Raw genomic sequence first — 26437 nt, 5'->3', positions numbered from 1 at the left:
AGCTCAAATGGTAGAGCGCTCGCTTAGCATGTGAGAGGTAGTGGGATCGATACCCGCATTCTCCAAGCTGCTGCTGTTGGTGCAGCTGCTCTTTCCCTCCCATCGCTCTCTTTTTTTCATCCCCACCCGCTTGCACCCACTTACACCCTTGACATCTGCGCAGAAAGGAGCGTTCCGGTCCACTCTGGGCTTTGCGGCAAGCCTTTTGTCCTCAGGCAGCCAAAGGGGCAGCTTCTCTTTCAGGAGCGTGTGTGTCTGAGTTCTTTTCTTTTGGGAGTCTCTTTGTGTTTGTTTTTCCTGAGGGAGGCGTGGGAGGCCGAGTCGGGTGTGAAAGGGTGGGAGTGGGAATGTGTCAATTATTGACGAAGGGGAAGGGAAATGGGCTGAGAAAAAGTTGTGTTTTCAAAGGCCCCTTTTGAGCCAGGCAGGAAGCTCCGGCGTCGGAGGGGTTTTCCCTTGCACCAGCGTCCCTATTCTGGGTGGGAATCAGGGCTGGGGTCCCAGCGGTGTGCTGCGCGTGCTTGTGGGTCAGCGGGAGGAGGCGGCGTCCCGGCTAGCAGGTAGGGCTAGCGTCGCGCCCCCGGCGTTCCGTTCTTCCCTTGCGGCGTTGTCTTCGTGCCGTGCCTGTTAGGGAGCCTTTGAGCGGTATATGTGTGCGGGCTTCCCGTTGGGTGAATTGAGGGTAGACTAGGCGGCTACCCAGCAACCGGGGAGCCGTGAGGATGAAGGGATAGGTGTGTGTGGCTTCTTCCTTTCAAGGGCTGGGCACGGGCAAGCCTATAATTAGCCGTTAGTGCCAGTGGCACTTCTGCCTGACACCTTGAGTCACTGTGGGCTCTTTGTTCCTGTCTTCCTTCGATAGCTCAGCTGGTAGAGCGGAGGACTGTAGGTTTAATTCTCCTGGGAATCCTTAGGTCGCTGGTTCAACTCCGGCTCGAAGGAACTGGCTTTTGTTTCCTTTGTTACACGCTCTTCTTTAGCGCTCCCACTCTGCCCATTGCCCTGTTTTACTCCATTCGTGCGAGACAGGCCGATGGAAATCTGCTGCATTGAAAGCACCACTTGCCACTACTTTCCTCTACCACACCTGCTTCCAAGGATCTAGGCCACGGTTTACGCCTTCATAGGCAGAGTTCCTTTTTCTTCGCCCTCCCGCACTCACCGCGTAGACATGGAGCTATCGATGTCAGGCTTCGGGAGTGCCATTTGTCACCCTGGTAGCGGGGCGCCTCTCTCATAAAATGGACTGGCCGAAGCTATGTCCCCAAGCTGTCCTCGGTGTTTTTTGCGTGGGGCAGAGGTGCCGGGGGGACTTAGTTTCTGGTGGCAGGGAGGAGGGGAACGTAGGGGGAAAAGAAAAGGCCCTTTAGTCGCTGAGAGTCCCTTGTCCTTCAGGCTCAACTGATCGTGTGCGCTGCTGACGGCGGGCTATTCTGCTCATGGTTGTAGCAACGTGTGCGTTTCCATGCTTTGCTCTCCCTTTGTCCATGGTTCCTCTGCGTCATAAAGGTCATTTTATGAAGGAGTGTGAGGGCGCGGTTCCATTTCTTTCCTTTTGGGGTTTTGGTCCATCACATTTGTAGAGCTGGGATTTCTTCTGGGGCAACCGTGATTGCAGAGAGTGTGTAAAAGGCTTCTGGCGGAGAATTGCTAGAAGCGCGATCTGGCGGAATTTCTGTCAAGGAGCTGCCGGGCTATCCGTAGATTATCTGAAGCTTTGCTGTCCTTGGCCTGTGCACGGAATAGGCGGGCAGGGAGGCAACTCGTCCCCTTTACTTGGCAGTTTTTGCTCTTCTTGTTGTCATGAAGGGAGGCGTTAGGTATGTGTGGGTGTGCACGGCACGGGCGTGTGTGACTTTCTCTGATGGTCTCTGGACAGGTGTATTTTGTTTAAAGGCAAGAAAGGGAAGCAGCGTTGTTTGCTATGTCACGTGTCCTTGCTGAGTGGAGGTCCTTTCCAAGGTGCTGGGCAAGCGTAAAGGTAATTTGTTTTGCGGGGTGAAGAGCTCTCTGGAGGGGGTTTGTGCGGAGTTGACAGCTGGTGGTGGAGGGGGTGGGGCACCTTGGAGGTAGAGGGGGAATTAGCTCAAATGGTAGAGCGCTCGCTTAGCATGTGAGAGGTAGCAGGATCGATACCCGCATTCTCCAAGCTGCTGCTGTTGGTGCAGCTGCTCTTTCCCTCCCATCGCTCTCTTTTTTTCATCCCCACCCGCTTGCACCCACTTACACCCTTGACGTCTGCGCAGAAAGGAGCGTTCCGGTCCACTCTGGGCTTTGCGGCAAGCCTTTTGTCCTCAGGCAGCCAAAGGGGCAGCTTCTCTTTCAGGAGCGTGTGTGTCTGAGTTCTTTTCTTTTGGGAGTCTCTTTGTGTTTGTTTTTCCTGAGGGAGGCGTGGGAGGCCGAGTCGGGTGTGAAAGGGTGGGAGTGGGAATGTGTCAATTATTGACGAAGGGGAAGGGAAATGGGCTGAGAAAACGTTGTGTTTTCAAAGGCCCCTTTTGAGCCAGGCAGGAAGCTCCGGCGTCGGAGGGGTTTTCCCTTGCACCAGCGTCCCTATTCTGGGTGGGAATCAGGGCTGGGGTCCCAGCGGTGTGCTGCGCGTGCTTGTGGGTCAGCGGGAGGAGGCGGCGTCCCGGCTAGCAGGCAGGGCTAGCGTCGCGCCCCCGGCGTTCCGTTCTTCCCTTGCGGCATTGTCTTCGTGCCGTGCCTGTTAGGGAGCCTTTGAGCGGTATATGTGTGCGGGCTTCCCGTTGGGTGAATTGAGGGTAGACTAGGCGGCTACCCAGCAACCGGGGAGCCGTGAGGATGAAGGGATAGGTGTGTGTGGCTTCTTCCTTTCAAGGGCTGGGCACGGGCAAGCCTATAATTAGCCGTTAGTGCCAGTGGCACTTCTGCCTGACGCCTTGAGTCACTGTGGGCTCTTTGTTCCTGTCTTCCTTCGATAGCTCAGCTGGTAGAGCGGAGGACTGTAGGTTTAATTCTCCTGGGAATCCTTAGGTCGCTGGTTCAACTCCGGCTCGAAGGAACTGGCTTTTGTTTCCTTTGTTACACGCTCTTCTTTAGCGCTCCCACTCTGCCCATTGCCCTGTTTTACTCCATTCGTGCGAGACAGGCCGATGGAAATCTGCTGCATTGAAAGCACCACTTGCCACTACTTTCCTCTACCACACCTGCTTCCAAGGATCTAGGCCACGGTTTACGCCTTCATAGGCAGAGTTCCTTTTTCTTCGCCCTCCCGCACTCACAGCGTAGACATGGAGCTATCGATGTCAGGCTTCGGGAGTGCCATTTGTCACCCTGGTAGCGGGGCGCCTCTCTCATAAAATGGACTGGCCGAAGCTATGTCCCCAAGCTGTCCTCGGTGTTTTTTGCGTGGGGCAGAGGTGCCGGGGGGACTTAGTTTCTGGTGGCAGGGAGGAGGGGAACGTAGGGGGAAAAGAAAAGGCCCTTTAGTCGCTGAGAGTCCCTTGTCCTTCAGGCTCAACCGATCGTGTGCGCTGCTGACGGCGGGCTATTCTGCTCATGGTTGTAGCAACGTGTGCGTTTCCATGCTTTGCTCTCCCTTTGTCCATGGTTCCTCTGCGTCATAAAGGTCATTTTATGGAGGAGTGTGAGGGCGCGGTTCCATTTCTTTCCTTTTGGGGCTTTGGTCCATCACATTTGTAGAGCTGGGATTTCTTCTGGGGCAACCGTGATTGCAGAGAGTGTGTAAAAGGCTTCTGGCGGAGAATTGCTAGAAGCGCGATCTGGCGGAATTTCTGTCAAGGAGCTGCCGGGCTATCCGTAGATTATCTGAAGCTTTGCTGTCCTTGGCCTGTGCACGGAATAGGCGGGCAGGGAGGCAACTCGTCCCCTTTACTTGGCAGTTTTTGCTCTTCTTGTTGTCATGAAGGGAGGCGTTAGGTATGTGTGGGTGTGCAAGGCACGGGCGTGTGTGACTTTCTCTGATGGTCTCTGGACAGGTGTATTTTGTTTAAAGGCAAGAAAGGGAAGCAGCGTTGTTTGCTATGTCACGTGTCCTTGCTGAGTGGAGGTCCTTTCCAAGGTGCTGGGCAAGCGTAAAGGTAATTTGTTTTGCGGGGTGAAGAGCTCTCTGGAGGGGGTTTGCGCGGAGTTGACAGCTGGTGGTGGAGGGGGTGGGGCACCTTGGAGGTAGAGGGGGAATTAGCTCAAATGGTAGAGCGCTCGCTTAGCATGTGAGAGGTAGTGGGATCGATACCCGCATTCTCCAAGCTGCTGCTGTTGGTGCAGCTGCTCTTTCCCTCCCATCGCTCTCTTTTTTTCATCCCCACCCGCTTGCACCCACTTACACCCTTGACATCTGCGCAGAAAGGAGCGTTCCGGTCCACTCTGGGCTTTGCGGCAAGCCTTTTGTCCTCAGGCAGCCAAAGGGGCAGCTTCTCTTTCAGGAGCGTGTGTGTCTGAGTTCTTTTCTTTTGGGAGTCTCTTTGTGTTTGTTTTTCCTGAGGGAGGCGTGGGAGGCCGAGTCGGGTGTGAAAGGGTGGGAGTGGGAATGTGTCAATTATTGACGAAGGGGAAGGGAAATGGGCTGAGAAAAAGTTGTGTTTTCAAAGGCCCCTTTTGAGCCAGGCAGGAAGCTCCGGCGTCGGAGGGGTTTTCCCTTGCACCAGCGTCCCTATTCTGGGTGGGAATCAGGGCTGGGGTCCCAGCGGTGTGCTGCGCGTGCTTGTGGGTCAGCGGGAGGAGGCGGCGTCCCGGCTAGCAGGTAGGGCTAGCGTCGCGCCCCCGGCGTTCCGTTCTTCCCTTGCGGCGTTGTCTTCGTGCCGTGCCTGTTAGGGAGCCTTTGAGCGGTATATGTGTGCGGGCTTCCCGTTGGGTGAATTGAGGGTAGACTAGGCGGCTACCCAGCAACCGGGGAGCCGTGAGGATGAAGGGATAGGTGTGTGTGGCTTCTTCCTTTCAAGGGCTGGGCACGGGCAAGCCTATAATTAGCCGTTAGTGCCAGTGGCACTTCTGCCTGACACCTTGAGTCACTGTGGGCTCTTTGTTCCTGTCTTCCTTCGATAGCTCAGCTGGTAGAGCGGAGGACTGTAGGTTTAATTCTCCTGGGAATCCTTAGGTCGCTGGTTCAACTCCGGCTCGAAGGAACTGGCTTTTGTTTCCTTTGTTACACGCTCTTCTTTAGCGCTCCCACTCTGCCCATTGCCCTGTTTTACTCCATTCGTGCGAGACAGGCCGATGGAAATCTGCTGCATTGAAAGCACCACTTGCCACTACTTTCCTCTACCACACCTGCTTCCAAGGATCTAGGCCACGGTTTACGCCTTCATAGGCAGAGTTCCTTTTTCTTCGCCCTCCCGCACTCACCGCGTAGACATGGAGCTATCGATGTCAGGCTTCGGGAGTGCCATTTGTCACCCTGGTAGCGGGGCGCCTCTCTCATAAAATGGACTGGCCGAAGCTATGTCCCCAAGCTGTCCTCGGTGTTTTTTGCGTGGGGCAGAGGTGCCGGGGGGACTTAGTTTCTGGTGGCAGGGAGGAGGGGAACGTAGGGGGAAAAGAAAAGGCCCTTTAGTCGCTGAGAGTCCCTTGTCCTTCAGGCTCAACCGATCGTGTGCGCTGCTGACGGCGGGCTATTCTGCTCATGGTTGTAGCAACGTGTGCGTTTCCATGCTTTGCTCTCCCTTTGTCCATGGTTCCTCTGCGTCATAAAGGTCATTTTATGAAGGAGTGTGAGGGCGCGGTTCCATTTCTTTCCTTTTGGGGTTTTGGTCCATCACATTTGTAGAGCTGGGATTTCTTCTGGGGCAACCGTGATTGCAGAGAGTGTGTAAAAGGCTTCTGGCGGAGAATTGCTAGAAGCGCGATCTGGCGGAATTTCTGTCAAGGAGCTGCCGGGCTATCCGTAGATTATCTGAAGCTTTGCTGTCCTTGGCCTGTGCACGGAATAGGCGGGCAGGGAGGCAACTCGTCCCCTTTACTTGGCAGTTTTTGCTCTTCTTGTTGTCATGAAGGGAGGCGTTAGGTATGTGTGGGTGTGCACGGCACGGGCGTGTGTGACTTTCTCTGATGGTCTCTGGACAGGTGTATTTTGTTTAAAGGCAAGAAAGGGAAGCAGCGTTGTTTGCTATGTCACGTGTCCTTGCTGAGTGGAGGTCCTTTCCAAGGTGCTGGGCAAGCGTAAAGGTAATTTGTTTTGCGGGGTGAAGAGCTCTCTGGAGGGGGTTTGTGCGGAGTTGACAGCTGGTGGTGGAGGGGGTGGGGCACCTTGGAGGTAGAGGGGGAATTAGCTCAAATGGTAGAGCGCTCGCTTAGCATGTGAGAGGTAGCGGGATCGATACCCGCATTCTCCAAGCTGCTGCTGTTGGTGCAGCTGCTCTTTCCCTCCCATCGCTCTCTTTTTTTCATCCCCACCCGCTTGCACCCACTTACACCCTTGACGTCTGCGCAGAAAGGAGCGTTCCGGTCCACTCTGGGCTTTGCGGCAAGCCTTTTGTCCTCAGGCAGCCAAAGGGGCAGCTTCTCTTTCAGGAGCGTGTGTGTCTGAGTTCTTTTCTTTTGGGAGTCTCTTTGTGTTTGTTTTTCCTGAGGGAGGCGTGGGAGGCCGAGTCGGGTGTGAAAGGGTGGGAGTGGGAATGTGTCAATTATTGACGAAGGGGAAGGGAAATGGGCTGAGAAAACGTTGTGTTTTCAAAGGCCCCTTTTGAGCCAGGCAGGAAGCTCCGGCGTCGGAGGGGTTTTCCCTTGCACCAGCGTCCCTATTCTGGGTGGGAATCAGGGCTGGGGTCCCAGCGGTGTGCTGCGCGTGCTTGTGGGTCAGCGGGAGGAGGCGGCGTCCCGGCTAGCAGGCAGGGCTAGCGTCGCGCCCCCGGCGTTCCGTTCTTCCCTTGCGGCGTTGTCTTCGTGCCGTGCCTGTTAGGGAGCCTTTGAGCGGTATATGTGTGCGGGCTTCCCGTTGGGTGAATTGAGGGTAGACTAGGCGGCTACCCAGCAACCGGGGAGCCGTGAGGATGAAGGGATAGGTGTGTGTGGCTTCTTCCTTTCAAGGGCTGGGCACGGGCAAGCCTATAATTAGCCGTTAGTGCCAGTGGCACTTCTGCCTGACGCCTTGAGTCACTGTGGGCTCTTTGTTCCTGTCTTCCTTCGATAGCTCAGCTGGTAGAGCGGAGGACTGTAGGTTTAATTCTCCTGGGAATCCTTAGGTCGCTGGTTCAACTCCGGCTCGAAGGAACTGGCTTTTGTTTCCTTTGTTACACGCTCTTCTTTAGCGCTCCCACTCTGCCCATTGCCCTGTTTTACTCCATTCGTGCGAGACAGGCCGATGGAAATCTGCTGCATTGAAAGCACCACTTGCCACTACTTTCCTCTACCACACCTGCTTCCAAGGATCTAGGCCACGGTTTACGCCTTCATAGGCAGAGTTCCTTTTTCTTCGCCCTCCCGCACTCACAGCGTAGACATGGAGCTATCGATGTCAGGCTTCGGGAGTGCCATTTGTCACCCTGGTAGCGGGGCGCCTCTCTCATAAAATGGACTGGCCGAAGCTATGTCCCCAAGCTGTCCTCGGTGTTTTTTGCGTGGGGCAGAGGTGCCGGGGGGACTTAGTTTCTGGTGGCAGGGAGGAGGGGAACGTAGGGGGAAAAGAAAAGGCCCTTTAGTCGCTGAGAGTCCCTTGTCCTTCAGGCTCAACCGATCGTGTGCGCTGCTGACGGCGGGCTATTCTGCTCATGGTTGTAGCAACGTGTGCGTTTCCATGCTTTGCTCTCCCTTTGTCCATGGTTCCTCTGCGTCATAAAGGTCATTTTATGAAGGAGTGTGAGGGCGCGGTTCCATTTCTTTCCTTTTGGGGTTTTGGTCCATCACATTTGTAGAGCTGGGATTTCTTCTGGGGCAACCGTGATTGCAGAGAGTGTGTAAAAGGCTTCTGGCGGAGAATTGCTAGAAGCGCGATCTGGCGGAATTTCTGTCAAGGAGCTGCCGGGCTATCCGTAGATTATCTGAAGCTTTGCTGTCCTTGGCCTGTGCACGGAATAGGCGGGCAGGGAGGCAACTCGTCCCCTTTACTTGGCAGTTTTTGCTCTTCTTGTTGTCATGAAGGGAGGCGTTAGGTATGTGTGGGTGTGCACGGCACGGGCGTGTGTGACTTTCTCTGATGGTCTCTGGACAGGTGTATTTTGTTTAAAGGCAAGAAAGGGAAGCAGCGTTGTTTGCTATGTCACGTGTCCTTGCTGAGTGGAGGTCCTTTCCAAGGTGCTGGGCAAGCGTAAAGGTAATTTGTTTTGCGGGGTGAAGAGCTCTCTGGAGGGGGTTTGTGCGGAGTTGACAGCTGGTGGTGGAGGGGGTGGGGCACCTTGGAGGTAGAGGGGGAATTAGCTCAAATGGTAGAGCGCTCGCTTAGCATGTGAGCGGTAGCGGGATCGATACCCGCATTCTCCAAGCTGCTGCTGTTGGTGCAGCTGCTCTTTCCCTCCCATCGCTCTCTTTTTTTCATCCCCACCCGCTTGCACCCACTTACACCCTTGACGTCTGCGCAGAAAGGAGCGTTCCGGTCCACTCTGGGCTTTGCGGCAAGCCTTTTGTCCTCAGGCAGCCAAAGGGGCAGCTTCTCTTTCAGGAGCGTGTGTGTCTGAGTTCTTTTCTTTTGGGAGTCTCTTTGTGTTTGTTTTTCCTGAGGGAGGCGTGGGAGGCCGAGTCGGGTGTGAAAGGGTGGGAGTGGGAATGTGTCAATTATTGACGAAGGGGAAGGGAAATGGGCTGAGAAAAAGTTGTGTTTTCAAAGGCCCCTTTTGAGCCAGGCAGGAAGCTCCGGCGTCGGAGGGGTTTTCCCTTGCACCAGCGTCCCTATTCTGGGTGGGAATCAGGGCTGGGGTCCCAGCGGTGTGCTGCGCGTGCTTGTGGGTCAGCGGGAGGAGGCGGCGTCCCGGCTAGCAGGCAGGGCTAGCGTCGCGCCCCCGGCGTTCCGTTCTTCCCTTGCGGCGTTGTCTTCGTGCCGTGCCTGTTAGGGAGCCTTTGAGCGGTATATGTGTGCGGGCTTCCCGTTGGGTGAATTGAGGGTAGACTAGGTGGCTACCCAGCAACCGGGGCAGCCGTGAGGATGAAGGGATAGGTGTGTGTGGCTTCTTCCTTTCAAGGGCTGGGCACGGGCAAGCCTATAATTAGCCGTTAGTGCCAGTGGCACTTCTGCCTGACACCTTGAGTCACTGTGGGCTCTTTGTTCCTGTCTTCCTTCGATAGCTCAGCTGGTAGAGCGGAGGACTGTAGGTTTAATACTCCTGGGAATCCTTAGGTCGCTGGTTCAACTCCGGCTCGAAGGAACTGGCTTTTGTTTCCTTTGTTACACGCTCTTCTTTAGCGCTCCCACTCTGCCCATTGCCCTGTTTTACTCCATTCGTGCGAGACAGGCCGATGGAAATCTGCTGCATTGAAAGCACCACTTGCCACTACTTTCCTCTACCACACCTGCTTCCAAGGATCTAGGCCACGGTTTACGCCTTCATAGGCAGAGTTCCTTTTTCTTCGCCCTCCCGCACTCACAGCGTAGACATGGAGCTATCGATGTCAGGCTTCGGAAGTGCCATTTGTCACCCTGGTAGCGGGGCGCCTCTCTCATAAAATGGACTGGCCGAAGCTATGTCCCCAAGCTGTCCTCGGTGTTTTTTGCGTGGAGCAGAGGTGCCGGGGGGACTTAGTTTCTGGTGGCAGGGAGGAGGGGAACGTAGGGGGAAAAGAAAAGGCCCTTTAGTCGCTGAGAGTCCCTTGTCCTTCAGGCTCAACCGATCGTGTGCGCTGCTGACGGCGGGCTATTCTGCTCATGGTTGTAGCAACGTGTGCGTTTCCATGCTTTGCTCTCCCTTTGTCCATGGTTCCTCTGCGTCATAAAGGTCATTTTATGAAGGAGTGTGAGGGCGCGGTTCCATTTCTTTCCTTTTGGGGCTTTGGTCCATCACATTTGTAGAGCTGGGATTTCTTCTGGGGCAACCGTGATTGCAGAGAGTGTGTAAAAGGCTTCTGGCGGAGAATTGCTAGAAGCGCGATCTGGCGGAATTTCTGTCAAGGAGCTGCCGGGCTATCCGTAGATTATCTGAAGCTTTGCTGTCCTTGGCCTGTGCACGGAATAGGCGGGCAGGGAGGCAACTCGTCCCCTTTACTTGGCAGTTTTTGCTCTTCTTGTTGTCATGAAGGGAGGCGTTAGGTATGTGTGGGTGTGCAAGGCACGGGCGTGTGTGACTTTCTCTGATGGTCTCTGGACAGGTGTATTTTGTTTAAAGGCAAGAAAGGGAAGCAGCGTTGTTTGCTATGTCACGTGTCCTTGCTGAGTGGAGGTCCTTTCCAAGGTGCTGGGCAAGCGTAAAGGTAATTTGTTTTGCGGGGTGAAGAGCTCTCTGGAGGGGGTTTGCGCGGAGTTGACAGCTGGTGGTGGAGGGGATGGGGCACCTTGGAGGTAGAGGGGGAATTAGCTCAAATGGTAGAGCGCTCGCTTAGCATGTGAGAGGTAGCGGGATCGATACCCGCATTCTCCAAGCTGCTGCTGTTGGTGCAGCTGCTCTTTCCCTCCCATCGCTCTCTTTTTTTCATCCCCACCCGCTTGCACCCACTTACACCCTTGACGTCTGCGCAGAAAGGAGCGTTCCGGTCCACTCTGGGCTTTGCGGCAAGCCTTTTGTCCTCAGGCAGCCAAAGGGGCAGCTTCTCTTTCAGGAGCGTGTGTGTCTGAGTTCTTTTCTTTTGGGAGTCTCTTTGTGTTTGTTTTTCCTGAGGGAGGCGTGGGAGGCCGAGTCGGGTGTGAAAGGGTGGGAGTGGGAATGTGTCAATTATTGACGAAGGGGAAGGGAAATGGGCTGAGAAAAAGTTGTGTTTTCAAAGGCCCCTTTTGAGCCAGGCAGGAAGCTCCGGCGTCGGAGGGGTTTTCCCTTGCACCAGCGTCCCTATTCTGGGTGGGAATCAGGGCTAGGGTCCCAGCGGTGTGCTGCGCGTGCTTGTGGGTCAGCGGGAGGAGGCGGCGTCCCGGCTAGCAGGCAGGGCTAGCGTCGCGCCCCCGGCGTTCCGTTCTTCCCTTGCGGCGTTGTCTTCGTGCCGTGCCTGTTAGGGAGCCTTTGAGCGGTATATGTGTGCGGGCTTCCCGTTGGGTGAATTGAGGGTAGACTAGGCGGCTACCCAGCAACCGGGGCAGCCGTGAGGATGAAGGGATAGGTGTGTGTGGCTTCTTCCTTTCAAGGGCTGGGCACGGGCAAGCCTATAATTAGCCGTTAGTGCCAGTGGCACTTCTGCCTGACACCTTGAGTCACTGTGGGCTCTTTGTTCCTGTCTTCCTTCGATAGCTCAGCTGGTAGAGCGGAGGACTGTAGGTTTAATTCTCCTGGGAATCCTTAGGTCGCTGGTTCAACTCCGGCTCGAAGGAACTGGCTTTTGTTTCCTTTGTTACACGCTCTTCTTTAGCGCTCCCACTCTGCCCATTGCCCTGTTTTACTCCATTCGTGCGAGACAGGCCGATGGAAATCTGCTGCATTGAAAGCACCACTTGCCACTACTTTCCTCTACCACACCTGCTTCCAAGGATCTAGGCCACGGTTTACGCCTTCATAGGCAGAGTTCCTTTTTCTTCGCCCTCCCGCACTCACAGCGTAGACATGGAGCTATCGATGTCAGGCTTCGGAAGTGCCATTTGTCACCCTGGTAGCGGGGCGCCTCTCTCATAAAATGGACTGGCCGAAGCTATGTCCCCAAGCTGTCCTCGGTGTTTTTTGCGTGGGGCAGAGGTGCCGGGGGGACTTAGTTTCTGGTGGCAGGGAGGAGGGGAACGTAGGGGGAAAAGAAAAGGCCCTTTAGTCGCTGAGAGTCCCTTGTCCTTCAGGCTCAACCGATCGTGTGCGCTGCTGACGGCGGGCTATTCTGCTCATGGTTGTAGCAACGTGTGCGTTTCCATGCTTTGCTCTCCCTTTGTCCATGGTTCCTCTGCGTCATAAAGGTCATTTTATGGAGGAGTGTGAGGGCGCGGTTCCATTTCTTTCCTTTTGGGGCTTTGGTCCATCACATTTGTAGAGCTGGGATTTCTTCTGGGGCAACCGTGATTGCAGAGAGTGTGTAAAAGGCTTCTGGCGGAGAATTGCTAGAAGCGCGATCTGGCGGAATTTCTGTCAAGGAGCTGCCGGGCTATCCGTAGATTATCTGAAGCTTTGCTGTCCTTGGCCTGTGCACGGAATAGGCGGGCAGGGAGGCAACTCGTCCCCTTTACTTGGCAGTTTTTGCTCTTCTTGTTGTCATGAAGGGAGGCGTTAGGTATGTGTGGGTGTGCACGGCACGGGCGTGTGTGACTTTCTCTGATGGTCTCTGGACAGGTGTATTTTGTTTAAAGGCAAGAAAGGGAAGCAGCGTTGTTTGCTATGTCACGTGTCCTTGCTGAGTGGAGGTCCTTTCCAAGGTGCTGGGCAAGCGTAAAGGTAATTTGTTTTGCGGGGTGAAGAGCTCTCTGGAGGGGGTTTGTGCGGAGTTGACAGCTGGTGGTGGAGGGGGTGGGGCACCTTGGAGGTAGAGGGGGAATTAGCTGAAATGGTAGAGCGCTCGCTTAGCATGTGAGAGGTAGTGGGATCGATACCCGCATTCTCCAAGCTGCTGCTGTTGGTGCAGCTGCTCTTTCCCTCCCATCGCTCTCTTTTTTTCATCCCCACCCGCTTGCACCCACTTACACCCTTGACGTCTGCGCAGAAAGGAGCGTTCCGGTCCACTCTGGGCTTTGCGGCAAGCCTTTTGTCCTCAGGCAGCCAAAGGGGCAGCTTCTCTTTCAGGAGCGTGTGTGTCTGAGTTCTTTTCTTTTGGGAGTCTCTTTGTGTTTGTTTTTCCTGAGGGAGGCGTGGGAGGCCGAGTCGGGTGTGAAAGGGTGGGAGTGGGAATGTGTCAATTATTGACGAAGGGGAAGGGAAATGGGCTGAGAAAAAGTTGTGTTTTCAAAGGCCCCTTTTGAGCCAGGCAGGAAGCTCCGGCGTCGGAGGGGTTTTCCCTTGCACCAGCGTCCCTATTCTGGGTGGGAATCAGGGCTGGGGTCCCAGCGGTGTGCTGCGCGTGCTTGTGGGTCAGCGGGAGGAGGCGGCGTCCCGGCTAGCAGGCAGGGCTAGCGTCGCGCCCCCGGCGTTCCGTTCTTCCCTTGCGGCGTTGTCTTCGTGCCGTGCCTGTTAGGGAGCCTTTGAGCGGTATATGTGTGCGGGCTTCCCGTTGGGTGAATTGAGGGTAGACTAGGCGGCTACCCAGCAACCGGGGCAGCCGTGAGGATGAAGGGATAGGTGTGTGTGGCTTCTTCCTTTCAAGGGCTGGGCACGGGCAAGCCTATAATTAGCCGTTAGTGCCAGTGGCACTTCTGCCTGCGTTAAGGTTCCTCCCCCGCTCTGAACTCTAGTGTACAGATGTGGGGACCTGCATGAAAAACCTCCTAAGCTTATCTTTACCAGCTTAGGTCAAAACTTCCCCAAGGTACAAAATATTACACCCGTTATCTTTGGACTGGCCGCTACCCCCACCAAACTAATACTGGTTACTGGGGAAGAGCTGTTTGGACGCGTCTTTCCCCCCAAAATACTTCCCAAAACCTTGCACCCCACTTCCTGGACAAGGTTTGGTAAAAAGCCTCACCAATTTGACTAGGTGACTACAGACCCAGAGCCTTGGATCTGAAGAACAATGAACAATCCTCCCAACACTTGCACCCCCCCTTTCCTGGGAAATGTTGGATAAAAAGCCTCACCAATTTGCATAGGTGACCACAGACCCAAACCCTTGGATCTGAGAACAATGAAAAAGCATTCAGTTTTTTACAAGAAGACTTTTAATAAAAAATAGAAGTAAATAGAAATAAAGAAATCCCCCCTGTAAAATCAGGATGGTAGATATCTTACAGGGTAATTAGATTCAAAAACATAGAGAACCCCTCTAGGCAAAAGCTTAAGTTACAAAAAAGATACACAGACAGAAATAGTTATTCTATTCAGCACAATGCTTTTCTCAGCCATTTAAAGAAATCATAATCTAACACATACCTAGCTAGATTACTTACTAAAAGTTCTAAGACTCCATTCCTGTTCTGTCCCTGGCAAGAGCAGCATACAGACAGACACAGACCCTTTGTTTCTCTCCCTCCTCCCAGCTTTTGAAAGTATCTTGTCTCCTCATTGGTCATTTTGGTCAGGTGCCAGCGAGGTTACCTTTAGCTTCTTAACCCTTTACAGGTGAGAGGAGCTTTCCCTTGGCCAGGAGGGATTTCAAAGGGGTTTACCCTTCCCTTTATATTTATGACAGCCTGACACCTTGAGTCACTGTGGGCTCTTTGTTCCTGTCTTCCTTCGATAGCTCAGCTGGTAGAGCGGAGGACTGTAGGTTTAATTCTCCTGGGAATCCTTAGGTCGCTGGTTCAACTCCGGCTCGAAGGAACTGGCTTTTGTTTCCTTTGTTACACGCTCTTCTTTAGCGCTCCCACTCTGCCCATTGCCCTGTTTTACTCCATTCGTGCGAGACAGGCTGATGGAAATCTGCTGCATTGAAAGCACCACTTGCCACTACTTTCCTCTACCACACCTGTTTCCAAGGATCTAGGCCACGGTTTACGCCTTCATAGGCAGAGTTCCTTTTTCTTCGCCCTCCCGCACTCACAGCGTAGACATGGAGCTATCGATGTCAGGCTTCGGAAGTGCCATTTGTCACCCTGGTAGCGGGGCGCCTCTCTCATAAAATGGACTGGCCGAAGCTATGTCCCCAAGCTGTCCTCGGTGTTTTTTGTGTGGGGCAGAGGTGCCGGGGGGACTTAGTTTCTGGTGGCAGGGAGGAGGGGAACGTAGGGTGAAAAGAAAAGGCCCTTTAGTCGCTGAGAGTCCCTTGTCCTTCAGGCTCAACCGATCGTGTGCGCTGCTGACGGCGGGCTATTCTGCTCATGGTTGTAGCAACGTGTGCGTTTCCATGCTTTGCTCTCCCTTTGTCCATGGTTCCTCTGCGTCATAAAGGTCATTTTATGGAGGAGTGTGAGGGCGCGGTTCCATTTCTTTCCTTTTGGGGCTTTGGTCCATCACATTTGTAGAGCTGGGATTTCTTCTGGGGCAACCGTGATTGCAGAGAGTGTGTAAAAGGCTTCTGGCGGAGAATTGCTAGAAGCGCGATCTGGCGGAATTTCTGTCAAGGAGCTGCCGGGCTATCCGTAGATTATCTGAAGCTTTGCTGTCCTTGGCCTGTGCACGGAATAGGCGGGCAGGGAGGCAACTCGTCCCCTTTACTTGGCAGTTTTTGCTCTTCTTGTTGTCATGAAGGGAGGCGTTAGGTATGTGTGGGTGTGCAAGGCACGGGCGTGTGTGACTTTCTCTGATGGTCTCTGGACAGGTGTATTTTGTTTAAAGGCAAGAAAGGGAAGCAGCGTTGTTTGCTATGTTCACGTGTCCTTGCTGAGTGGAGGTCCTTTCCAAGGTGCTGGGCAAGCGTAAAGGTAATTTGTTTTGCGGGGTGAAGAGCTCTCTGGAGGGGGTTTGCGCGGAGTTGATAGCTGGTGGTGGAGGGGGTGGGGCACCTTGGAGGTAGAGGGGGAATTAGCTCAAATGGTAGAGCGCTCGCTTAGCATGTGAGAGGTAGCGGGATCGATACCCGCATTCTCCAAGCTGCTGCTGTTGGTGCAGCTGCTCTTTCCCTCCCGTCGCTCTCTTTTTTTCATTCCCACCTGCTTGCACCCACATACACCCTTGACGTCTGCGCAGAAAGGAGCGTTCCGGTCCACTCTGGGCTTTGCGGCAAGCCTTTTGTCCTCAGGCAGCCGAAGCGGTATCTGAGAGTCCCTTGTCCTTCAGTCTCAGCCTGATCCGGCCTTTGGGAAAATAGCATCCTGTATGTTCCTCTACGCTCCATAATATTAATACAGTTATGCGCTTGATCTGAATATGGCATAACTGAGATACGTTTTATGCAAGATGGGACATGTGAGGTATCACTGGAAAGGTTATGACATTCTGAATAGTATTATCCATTCTATTTATGTATCATTTTTGTATGACTAGTTAGGATTATTCACTTGGTAACAATTACTACCGTTTTTTCACCTGGGGAATGCCCACCACACAGATGCAATTAGTCTGGATTGGGACGTTAGGGAGAATAATAGGAATTTGAGGATAATAGGACTTTAATAATAGGACTTTGAGGATAGTGACCTTCGTCCTTCCTTAGAAGTTTCCTAGTATGCTTCTAAGGGCATGTCTACACTTTCAGAGTTACAGCACCGACAATTACAGTGCCGCTCAGACAGCACCGAAGGAAAACCGCTGTTGTGTGTTCACACTGACAGCTGCCTGTGCAATAGCATGTTCAGACTTGTGGCACTTGTGGCACTGTTCGGAGCGGTGCACTCTGGGAAGCTACCCCACAGAACACCTCTTTCTCTTTTGCCGTTAAGACTTGTGGGAAGGCGGAAGGGGTCAAGGGGCATCCCGGGTCCTGTTCCAATGCTCCGTGATACATTGTTTCTCATCCCAGCAATCCCTGTGCTTCCGTTTGCATTTGGCAACATATTTCAACGGTTTGTGTACTGCACGCCCTGCCCTGTCTCTTTCGGGCTGCAGGAATGGATCCCAAGCTGTTGACCAGTATACTGTTCACACTGACCAACACCTCATGAATGGCAGTGGAGTTATTCCTTAAACTACAAACGAAAGAGGTGTCCGACATGGATCTTGCCACGTGGAGTAGCTACGACGTGAGATTGCTTGTGGCATTCATGGAGGTGCTGACCATGGTGGAATGCCGCTTTTGGGCTTGGGAAACAAGCACTGAGTGCTGGGATCACATCGTGCTGCACGTCTGGGATGACAAGCAGTGGCTGTTGAACTTTCACATGAGAAAAGCCACAATCATGGGACTGTGTGATGAGCTCGCCCCAGCTCTGCGGTGCAAAGACACAAAAATGAGAGCTGCCCTGTCACTGGAGAAGCGCATGGCAATTGCACTGTGGAAGCTGGCTACTCCAGACTGCTACCGGTCGGTCACTAACCAGTTCGGAGTGGGAAAGTCGACCTTTGGACTCGTGTTGATGGAAGTGTGCAGGGCCATTAATTGCATCCTGCTCTGGAAGGCTGTGACTCTGGGCAACGTGTGTGACATTGTGGATGCCTTTGCACAAATGGGCTTCCCTAACTGCGGAGGGGCGATCAATGGCACGTACATTCCAATTCTGGCACCAAACCACCTAGCCACTGAGTACACTAATCAGAAGGGGTATTTCTCAATGGTTCTCCAGGTGCTTGTGGATCACCATGGGCATTTCACAGAAATTAATACAGGCTGGTCTGGAAAAGTGCATGACTCATGCATCTTTCGTAACACTGGCCTATTCAAGAAGCTGCAAGCAGGGACTTTCGTCCCAGACCCGAAGATCAGCGTAGGGGTAGTCGAAATGCCCAATGTGATCCTGGGAGACCCCACCTACCTCTTAATGCTGTGGCTCATGAAGCCATACATGGGGCAACTTGACAGCAGCAAGGAGCAGTTCAACAACAGGCTGAGCAAGTGCAGAATGACTATGAAGTGTGCATTTGGCCATTTAAAAGCCCACTGGCAATGCCTGTATGGGAAGTTGGACATGGCCGATGGTTATATTCCTGTGGTTATAGCCGTGTGCTGTATGCTCCATAATATTTGTGAAAGGAAGGGTGAAAGCTTCACTGAGGGCTGGACCGCAGAGGCTTAGTGCCTAGAGGCTGAGTTTCAACAGCCAGAGACCAGGGTTATTAAAGGGGCACAGCGCGGGGCCATAAATAAAGATCAGGGATTCTTTGAGGCAGCAATTTGAAGCTGAAAGCAACTAATATTTGTTGCTGTGCTTGGGATGGCAGTGCTTGTAATGCTAGGAGGTGATTCATCGAATCATAGAATATCAGGGTTGGAAGGGACCTCTGGAGGTCATCTAGTCCAACCCCCTACCCAGAGCAGGACCAATCCCCAACTAAATAATCCCAGCCAGGGCTTTGTCAAGCCTGACCTTAAAAACTTCTAAGGAAGGGGATTCCACCACATCCCTAGGTAATGCATTCCAGTGTTTCACCACCCTCCTAGTGAAAAAGTTTTTCCTAATATCCAACCTAAACCTCCCCCACTGCAACTTGAGACCATTACTCCTTGTCCTGTCCTCTTCTACCACTGAGAATAGTCTAGATCCATCCTCTTTGGATCCACCTTTCAGGTAGTTAAAAGCAGCTATCAAATCCCCCCTCATTCTTCTCTTCTGTAGACTAAACAATCCCAGTTCCCTCAGCCTCTCCTCATAACTCATGTGTTCCAGACCCCTAATCATTTTTGTTGCCCTTCGCTGGACTCTCTCCAATTTCTCCACATCCTTCTTGTACTGTGGGGCCCAAAATTGGACACAGTACTCCAGATGAGGCCTCACCAATGTCGAATAGAGGGGAACGATCACATCCCTCGATCTGCTGGCAATGCCCCTACTTATACACCCCAAAATGCCATTGGCCTTCTTGGCAACAAGGGCACACTGTTGACTCATATCTAGCTTCTCGTCCACTGTAACCCCTAGGTCCTTCTCTGCAGAACTGCTGCCTAGCCATTCGGTCCCTAGTCTGTAGTGGTACATTGGATTCTTCCGTCCTAAGTGCAGGACTCTGCACTTGTCCTTGTTGAACCTCATCAGATTTCTTTTGGCCCAATCCTCCAATTTGTCTAGGTCCCTCTGTATCCTATCCCTACCCTCCAGCGTATCTACCACTCCTCCCAGTTTAGTGTCATCCGCAAACTTGCTGAGGGTGCAATCCACACCATGCTCCAGATCATTTATGAAGATATTGAACAAAACTGGCCCGAGGACCGACCCTTGGGGCACTCCCCTAGATACTGCCTGCCAACTAGACATGGAGCCATTGATCACTACCTGTTGAGCCCGACAATCTAGCCAACTTTCTACCCACCTTGTAGTGCATCCATCCAGCCCATACTTCTTTAACTTGCTTATAAGAATACTGTGGGAGACCGTGTCAAAAGCTTTGCTAAAGTCAAGGAATAACACATCCACTGCTTTCCCTTCATCCACAGAACCAGTTATCTCATCATAGAAGGCAATTAGATTAGTCAGGCATGACTTTCCCTTGGTGAATCCATGCTGACTGTTCCTGATCACTTTCCTCTCCTCTAAGTGCTTCAGAATTGATTCCTTGAGGACCTGCTTCATGATTTTTCCAGGGACTGAGGTGAGGCTGACTGGCCTGTAGTTCCCAGGATCCTCCTTCTTCCCTTTTTTAAAGATTGGCACTACATTAGCCTTTTTCCAGTCATCCGGGACCTCCCCCGATGGCCATGAGTTTTCAAAGATAATGGCCAATGGCTCTGCAATCACATCCGACAATTCCTTTAACACTCTCGGATGCAGCACATCCGGCCCCATGGACTTGTGCACATCCAGCTTTTCTAAATAGTCCCGAACCACTTCTTTCTCCACAGAGGGCTGGCCACCTCCTCCCCATGCTGTGCTGCCCAGTGCAGTAGTCTGGGAGCTGACCCTGTTCGTGAAGACAGAGGCAAAAAAAGCGTTGAGTACATAAGCTTTTTCCACATCCTCTGTCACTAGGTTGCCTCCCTCATTCATTAAGGGGCCCACACTTTCCTTGGCTTTCTTCTTTTTGCCAACATACCTGAAGAAGTCCTTCTTGTTACTGTTAACATCTCTCGCTAGCTGCAACTCCAGGTCTGATTTAGCCTTCCTGATTTCATTCCTATATGCCCGAGCAATATTTTTATACTCATCCCTGGTCATTTGTCCAATCTTCCACTTCTTGTAAGCCTCTTTTTTGTTTTTAAGATCAGCAAGGATTTCACTGTTAAGCCAAGCTGGTCGCCTGTCATATTTACTATTCTTTCTACACATCGGGATGGTTTGTCCCTTTAACCACAATAAGGATTCTTTAAAATACAGCCAGCTCTCCTGGACTCCTTTCCCCCTCATGTTATTCTCCCAAGGGATCCTGTCCATCAGTTCCCAGAGGGAGTCAAAGTCTGCTTTTCTGAAGTCCAGGGTCCGTATTCTGCTGCTTTCCTTTCTTCCTTGTGTCAGGATCCAGAACTCGACCATCTCATGGTCACTGCCTCCCAGGTTCCCATCCACTTTTGCTTCCCCTACTAATTCTTCCCGGTTTGTGAGCAGCAGGTCAAGAAGAGCTCCGCCCCTAGTTGGTTCCTCCAGCACTTGCACCAGGAAATTGTCCCCTACGCTTTCCAAAAACTTCCACAAGGCACAGGATGGTGCACATGATGCAAGAAGGGGCCTTAACATAATTGTATATTACTTTGCAGTGCTCTTTTTGCTTTCACTTAATAGAATAAAGATGTCTTTCAATAAAAGAATTGTGTTTCTTTGAAAGCATACAACCAGAGGAGAGAGTCAAATGAAAAAAATTGTCAGCAGGGAGGGGGGTGGGGGAAGGGAAGGTCTCAAGAGGAGGAGGGGTCCCGGGATCATACCCAACGTTCTCCTTTGGAGAATGATGCAACGAGTGCTGTACTTCAGCAGGGCCAAATTGCGGAGGGATGGGTGTTGAGTGCAGTGAGTAGTGGGAATCCGCACTGCTGGACTCTGAGGAGGGAAGAGTGGAATGCTGCGGGTAGAGAGTGGAGCCAGGAGGTTGATAAGAGTGTGTTGGTGGTATGTGTGTGTGGGGTGGGGAGGTGCATGGGAAAGAGTTTTGCGACAGCGGCTGCAGGGGAGGGCGGGCACGGAGCTGCTCGGTTTGAAGAGCTAGTATTGCCTGGTGCGTGTCCGCTTGGTGCTCCATAACTGTTAACAGCCACTCCGTGGCTTCTTTCTGGTGCGCCGCGTTGTCCTTTCGGTCCCCCTTCTCGCTGTCCCTCCTTCAATTCTTTTTTCTCGGCTGCAGAGTGCATCATAACCTCACACAGAAAGTCCTCCTTAGTTCTTCTTGGCCGCTTTCTAATTCTGCGCAGTCGTTCTGTCGCCAATAACAAAGAGGGAGGCTGTGCTCCCAAGATCATCTCTGTGAAGTTTAAATGCAACATTTGACAGAAGCAGTACTGTTTGCAACACAGACAACACTGTTTCAATGCTTTAAAACACAGCCAGTACTCACACACCTGTCACTAACTGGCTGACCCCAGGCAAGCACACATGAGGCACAAGACCCCCCAAAAGGTGAGTAGCCTCATGGGCAGGGTAAATCACTGTTCCTGGACCCTGCTGTACACTGGGCACGTGGCTCTTGGGCCCTTAGGGAGAGCCAGCATCGTAGGATGGGCCTGATAATCATTCCTGTCCCCACACTTTTCACAGGAGGTGATCATTATGGAAGATATCTCACTGATGAGGATGAGCAGGGAATCAAGGGAGGGTCTTCTCCAAGCCTGCAGCTTCCGCCCTGGCGCCTATGTGGCTAGCCTGTATGCAGCAATGGTCCACCCATCCGTCACGGCAAAGTGGCATGGGGAAGTTACTGTTAAAGGGCAAGAAACAAAGCAGCTCTGCCAAGGAACCTGCGGCAGCGGATTGCCACGAGAGTTTCCTGGATATCTCTGAGGGAGATTCCCGTGAAGTGAGGGAGTGTATCAACAGCCTGTTCTGCTGCTCAGACTAGGCATGTGGTGGAAGACGAGCTGGCTTTCTGCAGCCTTCCTGTCCCCAACAACTCACTTCAGCAATTCCCAAAATCAGATCCACTTACCAGGGGCCTCCTTTCCTGTTTGTGCTTTGCCAAGATCCGACTGCTGTGACTGGCTAGGCTCCTCCGGGGTAGAAAAGAGCTCCTGGCCGCATGCCTCTCTGGCCTCCGAGTCATCATCTGCCCATGGGTCTCCCTCCCCCTCTTTGTCCAAGATTGCCTCATCCTGACTCGGTCCACTCTCGACTGGCAAGCAAGCCACCGAAGTATCCACAGGGTCCTTTGCAGTGGAGGTGGGATCGCCACCGAGTATCATATCCAGCTCTTTGTAGAACCAGCAGCTCGTGGGCGCAGCACCGAAGCAGCTGTTTGCCTCCCGTGCCTTGTGGTAGGCGTTCTGCAGCTCCTTCACTTTGACCCTGCACTGTAGTGTGTCCCAGTCATGCATCGAGAAATCTGTCTGTAGGTATCATAATTCCGACGGCTGGAGTGCAGCTGTGTCTGCACTGCCTCCTCTCCCCAAATGTCGATGAGGTCCAGCAGCTCGGCATTGCTCCAAGCTGGGGAGAGCCTGGCTCGTGGAGCAGGCCTGGCCACCTGGAAAGATGCGCTGAGACCACTGAACACATCCCCGAGCAAACAGGAAGGGGACTTTCAAATTTGCAAAGGAATGTACAGGGTGGGGCTGACGGTTGGTCACCTGAGGGCAGGGCAGTAGAGTTCAAACCAATGGCTGGAGAGGTGAGGACAGGCATTGTGGGACACCTCCCGGAGGCCAGTCGCTGCACTGTGATCACCACAGTGTCTACACTGGCACCGCAATGCTGTAGCCCCGGTGCGGACAGCTCTCTGCCTCTCGTTGGGATGGTTTTTTTAGAGGGCTGCATCTGCGTAGTTTCTGTGCACTAAGTGGCTTGGCAGTGTGTACACCTCGGGAGTTAGAGCGCTCAAAGCTGCTTTACTGCGCACAAACTTGCCAGTGTAGATGGGGCCTAAGACACTGCAGGGTCATGTGATCATGTCACCTGGTAGTGGACACCATCTTGGACTGCTGTTATTTTTCCACTGTGAGAGGGTGGGGGTCAAACCGGGAAACAAAAGATTCCTGCCATATGCAAATCCTATTTAAGGCTGGGGAGTGAGTGAGTGAGTTAATCTGTGTTCTTCTCCACTGCCTTCCCACCCAAGAAGGAAGATGCTGAAAACACCTGACTAAACAAAGGAACTAAGCTGGGGGTGGTGGGCTGAACCCAGGTGAGAAAGGTCTAGCCTGTGAAAGGAATATCTGTATATTTTAGGTGCAATGTGTGCAGTTTACCTTCAAGAAACTCTGCAACCTGCATAAAACAACATTTAGGGTGAAAATGTGCTATTATTAACCAGTTAATTTAGTGTATTAAGTGTAGTTTGCGTGTTTTGTTTTATTTGCTCAGTAATTTGCTATCCCTTATAATCACTTAAAATTTATCCTTTGTAGTTAATAAACTTGTTTTGTTTTCTAAAACCCAGTTTGTGCAATTCATATCGGGGGGGGGGGGGGGGCGCAAAAAGCTCTGCATATCTTGTTCCACACTGAGGGATGAAGTGAATTTCATGAGCTTATTCTGTATAGATTTCTGTGCAGTGCAAGACAATATCATTTGGGTTTACATCCTGGGGGGGGGGGGACACGTCACACTAGGAAAACCTGTATTTTGGCACCCCTGGCCCCAGCTGCCTTCCTAGATTCCCCTCCGCACCCCACCCTGATCACCCCAGCCCAGTTGCCTCTCTCCCCACCACCCCAAACTCCCTTCCATGACCTCACACTCCAGGCCCACCCTGCTTCTTGCCTCTTAATCACAGCACCCCCCTGACCACATCACCCACCCGTAGGGCTGGTCTTGCCTTGCAGTGACTCAGATCTGGATGCCATGGTGATGGGCATCATAGGAAACCCCCCAGCAGTCACTTTGACCCCCCCAGCCAGTGCTACAGGGAACCATCATCTGATCATTGAGCAGGACAGCCAAGACGATGTAGCAAGCAATCTGCTTCACTCTGACATGGTGAGCTTCACTCAGCATGGCATCCATCTTCTCTGCCAGAGCCTCAGAGGGTCAGCAGCCCTAGGGGAGGCGCAGTGACAGGAGGGAAACAAAGGACTGTGGTGGCAGGGGCACATGGTGACCTGAGGGCCCCAGAAAGGGACATTGGTGTGGGGATAACAGTGACATGGGGGCTCTAGAAGGGCATGTCTCTCCTCACACCCCAATACTGAGCATCCCCAATATTTAAGTGCCCCTCCCCAGTCCCAGGAAAGGTGGATTACTGGGGCAGGGGGAGGTTAAAATGCTCCAGCACACTGAAGGTAGTTAGGGTGGGTAGAGATGGTGGAAGGTTCACTCCTGAAATATCCCCAACCCTCTGCACTAACATCTCCTTTTGCAATGAGTAAGAAAAAGGGGGAGCCCCTGACATCTGGGGAGCATGGGGAACTGTGGGGTCAGAGTGTGGCATGCAGGAGGGGGACCTCAAAGATGTGAGGGACACCCTGAGAACTGAGGAGAATGGGGGGCCCCTGAGAACTGGGCGGCTGGGACATGTGGGGCAGAGGGAGGGGCCTCCTGGGAGCTGTGTGGGCATGGAGGGGGGCTGGGAATTGAGGGCACAGGGAGGGGTCCCCTGGGAGCTGGCGGGGAGGGGCTGGGAGCTGAGTCATGGGGTCAGGACCCTGTAAGACTTACTGGTCTCTTTGCCCAGCAGTTTTAGTTCCCAGTCCCTTCCCCTCCCAACCTGGAAGAGGCCGGCAACTTCCAGCTCTCATTGGCTGGCTGAGACACCACACTCACCTTCCATTGGGTGGCATGGCTTTCATTCAGCTGTCCATGGAAAGAGGAACGGCAGGACTGGGACAGTTTGGGGGGAGGAGGGGGAAAGAGCCCACCGCTGGCAGCCGCAGAGTGCAGAGGCAGGGCTTGGAGCCGGGCTGGCAGACCAGGTGAGGTGGTGAGAAGGGACCTTCTGCTCAGGAGCAGAGAAGTGGGTGCTCCTGCCATGCCAGGCTGCACCCTACAGGCAGAGAGGGGAAGGCTGAGCCCTTGGCCTCTGCACCACAGTGCCCCCTGGCTTCAGCGGGCGCCCAGGTTGCCCGGCCCTAAGGCCAGCCCTTCACTCTAGACTTGATATGGGGCTTTCAGGGCTCCTCTACTTGGTGGAGAGGGGCATGGGAAGGGAGGAGGATCTCACCCTGTGCATTTTGATGTCCAGGAAAGTTGCATTATGAGTGGGTAAAGCCTAGCAAGCTACATGGTACATTGGTATTCTGTGAATAGAACTTCTGAGGTAATAAATATCCCTTCTGGAGGTTAGTTACTTATTCCATTTTTATAGATGAGAATTAAACGAACTTTATAAGGATGAGATTTATCCTAATCTTTAATGTCTCTATATGTTCTTATTTGTTTTAAACCAATTAAAGCTCAGTAAAACATAGTGTACAACAACATAAAGGATGAGTAGAGACTGACACTAAACAGTATACAGAGGGCATGAAAGAGAACACGTGGTCTGGGAGTACTATCAGAGACAAACTCTAATATCATCATGTGGGCAGTTCAGGCCTTGTTCCAAAGCCCAGCAAAGTCAATGGGAGGCCATTCTTAGAGAAAACAGAGTGAAGTAACAATCTGAATAACTCAAGAGGAGGGCTGATTAGATGCTGCATTTATATGGCTAATGGGAACACAGCAGAGGCAGATTAAGATTTACGGGGGCCCCGGGCACAAAGAACACGTGGGCCTCCCACATCCTGGGGGTTGAGGGGCATCAGAACCAGGCGGGGACATGGGCCGGGGCTGCTCTCTGGCACCTGGGCCCCCACCCAGGACAGGCGGAGGGTCCAAGAATCCTCACAGCAGCCCAGGCTCCCTGGACGGCTCTTACCATGGCCTGGCTCCAGCTTCTTGCCTGGCCTGGAGCAGGGCCTCAGTGGGAAGAAGAGGAGCAGGGTACATGGATACAGTTCTGGCACTGGTGCCCCCCTCCACACTTCTACCCAGGTTCTAGCACTCCTGCAGGACCCCCATCTTGACTGGAGTCCTTGGGCACGGGTCCCATGGGCCCGTGCATTAATCCACCACTGGAACATAGAGTGACAGTCGTGAGGTTTAAAAAATAAACAGATCTCATAAGCCAATGATCTGAGCCATTGTGTTAGTTCCCATGCCCCTAAAAGAGTGTTCACAGACATAAGTTGAATTCCATATTGCCTTTGTGACCTGCTGTTGATCAAGCTGGGAGGGGTTACAAGCTCTTTTGGAGCCCAGGATTAGAATTCAAATTGACCTTGACAAATTTGAGAATTGGTCTGAAATCAACAAGATGCCATTCAATAGAGACAAGTGCAAAGTACTTCACTTAGGAAGGAAAAAAAATCAAACATACACACTTCAAAATGGGGAATAAGTGGCTAGGCTGTAGTACTGCAGAAGAGGATCTGGGGGTTATAGTGGATCAGTGATTGAATATGAGTCAACAGTGATGCAGTTGTGAAAAGGGCAAAATAATTCTGATGTGTTTTAACAGAAGTGTAATATGTAAGACGCGGAAGGTAATGGCCCCACTCTACTTGACAGTGGTGGGGCCTCAGCTGGAGCAGTGTGTCCATTTCTGGGTTCCACACTTTAGGAAATATGTGAATAAACTGGAGAGCCTCCAGAGGAGAGCAACAAAAATGAGAAGTAGTTTAGGAAATACGACTTGTGAGGAAAGGTTGAAAGAACTGGCCATGTTTAGTCTAGACAAGGGAAGGCTGAAGGGGGAAATCTGTTAAAAGTCTTCAAATATGTAAAAGGTGAGGCTGGTGACCA

The 26437-nt window shown here is 52.6% G+C and overlaps 10 non-coding genes across 10 annotated transcripts; all 10 read left to right on the top strand.

Moving 5' to 3' along the window:
- Positions 1-852: 852 nt before the first annotated feature.
- On the top strand, positions 853-942 carry TRNAY-GUA (transfer RNA tyrosine (anticodon GUA)). The gene is given in 2 exon segments: positions 853-889; positions 907-942. It is a non-coding gene; the product is annotated as a tRNA-Tyr (tRNA).
- A 1993-nt stretch (positions 943-2935) lies between these two features.
- Positions 2936-3025, top strand: TRNAY-GUA (transfer RNA tyrosine (anticodon GUA)). Its single transcript is given in 2 exon segments — positions 2936-2972; positions 2990-3025. It is a non-coding gene; the product is annotated as a tRNA-Tyr (tRNA).
- A 1993-nt stretch (positions 3026-5018) lies between these two features.
- TRNAY-GUA (transfer RNA tyrosine (anticodon GUA)) lies at positions 5019-5108 on the top strand. Its single transcript is given in 2 exon segments — positions 5019-5055; positions 5073-5108. It is a non-coding gene; the product is annotated as a tRNA-Tyr (tRNA).
- A 1133-nt stretch (positions 5109-6241) lies between these two features.
- TRNAA-AGC (transfer RNA alanine (anticodon AGC)) lies at positions 6242-6314 on the top strand. Its single transcript has one exon. It is a non-coding gene; the product is annotated as a tRNA-Ala (tRNA).
- Positions 6315-7101: 787 nt separating this feature from the next.
- Positions 7102-7191, top strand: TRNAY-GUA (transfer RNA tyrosine (anticodon GUA)). The gene is given in 2 exon segments: positions 7102-7138; positions 7156-7191. It is a non-coding gene; the product is annotated as a tRNA-Tyr (tRNA).
- Positions 7192-9185: 1994 nt separating this feature from the next.
- On the top strand, positions 9186-9275 carry TRNAY-GUA (transfer RNA tyrosine (anticodon GUA)). The gene is given in 2 exon segments: positions 9186-9222; positions 9240-9275. It is a non-coding gene; the product is annotated as a tRNA-Tyr (tRNA).
- A 1133-nt stretch (positions 9276-10408) lies between these two features.
- Positions 10409-10481, top strand: TRNAA-AGC (transfer RNA alanine (anticodon AGC)). Its single transcript has one exon. It is a non-coding gene; the product is annotated as a tRNA-Ala (tRNA).
- A 788-nt stretch (positions 10482-11269) lies between these two features.
- Positions 11270-11359, top strand: TRNAY-GUA (transfer RNA tyrosine (anticodon GUA)). Its single transcript is given in 2 exon segments — positions 11270-11306; positions 11324-11359. It is a non-coding gene; the product is annotated as a tRNA-Tyr (tRNA).
- Positions 11360-14285: 2926 nt separating this feature from the next.
- TRNAY-GUA (transfer RNA tyrosine (anticodon GUA)) lies at positions 14286-14375 on the top strand. The gene is given in 2 exon segments: positions 14286-14322; positions 14340-14375. It is a non-coding gene; the product is annotated as a tRNA-Tyr (tRNA).
- Positions 14376-15509: 1134 nt separating this feature from the next.
- On the top strand, positions 15510-15582 carry TRNAA-AGC (transfer RNA alanine (anticodon AGC)). Its single transcript has one exon. It is a non-coding gene; the product is annotated as a tRNA-Ala (tRNA).
- The last annotated feature ends 10855 nt before the right edge of the window (positions 15583-26437 follow it).

This window comes from Caretta caretta, chromosome 2 (assembly GCF_965140235.1).
Source record: "Caretta caretta isolate rCarCar2 chromosome 2, rCarCar1.hap1, whole genome shotgun sequence".
Taxonomy (NCBI): Eukaryota; Metazoa; Chordata; order Testudines; family Cheloniidae; genus Caretta; species Caretta caretta.
This window is presented reverse-complemented; position numbering and strand designations above follow the sequence as displayed.